Source organism: Physeter macrocephalus, chromosome 5 (assembly GCF_002837175.3).
Source record: "Physeter macrocephalus isolate SW-GA chromosome 5, ASM283717v5, whole genome shotgun sequence".
NCBI lineage: Eukaryota > Metazoa > Chordata > Mammalia > Artiodactyla > Physeteridae > Physeter > Physeter macrocephalus.
The window spans coordinates 26,527,708-26,529,182 of NC_041218.1; positions in this window are offsets into that span (position 1 = coordinate 26,527,708).

Sequence of the window (1,475 nt, forward strand, 5' to 3'; positions counted from 1 at the left end):
GTGGGACCCTCCCGGACCGGGGCACGAACCCGTGTCCCCTGCATCGGCAGGCGGACTCTCAGCCACTGCCCCACCAGGGAAGCCCTGAACCCCTACGCCTTTTGCTTTAAGCCACTACTGCTCCTATTCCCTCTTGAGTAGACAAAGCCCTTCCCAGTGTCACTCTATTTATGTATCTTTCTCTCTACTTGGCCTAAATTTATCACGCTCTATTTATTATCTTAAAACTATATCACAAAAACCTAAAGAAACAGCTGACACAAAGGGGATACTCACTAGATGTAGCTGGGGTGGAAAATCTCAATGGAAAACAATCAATTTTCCTGAACTTACAAGGCAGAAAGAAAACTGAAAATGCAGATGTTTTACCCTGTCACAGATGGGAAGGAAAGCCAAAGTTGCAAATGATCTGTTCATAATTTTCTGCTAGAGTTGCTAAAATATTGATGATACCTGAAGGGTAATTCAAAGATTAAACTGTTCAAAATGTAAGCATATATGTTCCTAGAATCAATTACTAAAGTATTATATCACATTAAATTATCATATATCGCCTCGTAAGTCCTACCACCTACCGTCAATATGTGTGGATGATGGAATTTTTAACCTCATGAAGGTGGTTGTAAAATTATATTATTCCCCAAGCAATAAGAGCTTCTGAAGTGTGTGATGTGTGCCAGATTCTTCTACGCATACTCCTCCCAACAACTCTAGGTGGTATGTACGACTTTTTTTTACTTTCTACAGATGAGAAAATGAAAGCATAAAGGTAAATTAGAAGAGATAAAGAACAGTAAAAATGATCTAAATTCATGATGCAGGAGTATGGTAAGCAGAATAATGTCCCGTCCCCAAAGACGCTGCTGCCTGAATCCCCAGAACTTGTGAATATGTCACTTACCATGTTACAAGGGACTCTGCATATGTGATTAAGTTTAAGGGTCTTGAGATGGGGAGATTGCCCTGGATTTTCCAGGTGAGCTCGGTGTAATCACAAGAGTCCTCATAAGAGGGAGACAGAAGAGTCAGAGTCACAGAAGGAGACGTGAATATTGAGGCAGAGGTAAGAGTGATGCTACCACAGCCTAGAAATATGTGCAGCTCCCAGAAGCTAGAAAGGGCAAAGGAATGGATTCTCCCCTAGAGTCTCAGGAAGGAATGCAGCTCTGCTGACGACGCTTTGATTCTAGCCCATAAGACCCATTTCATATGTCTGACCTCCAGGACTATAAGATAATAAATTTATGTTGTTTTAAGTCGCTATGTTCTTAGTAATTTGTTACAGCAGCAATAGAAAACTAATACAAGAAAAGACAGGAATAGGGAAAAGAGTGAAGTCTTTGAGTAGCTGTGAGGGAAGAAGCACCAGACTAAGGGGACTGGCTTTTTAAATTTGTCCTGGGGAAGGACTTTTCTATCTTTGATCCCCGTTAAATACACATATATTAGGAGCTCGATAAATATTGGTGAATTAC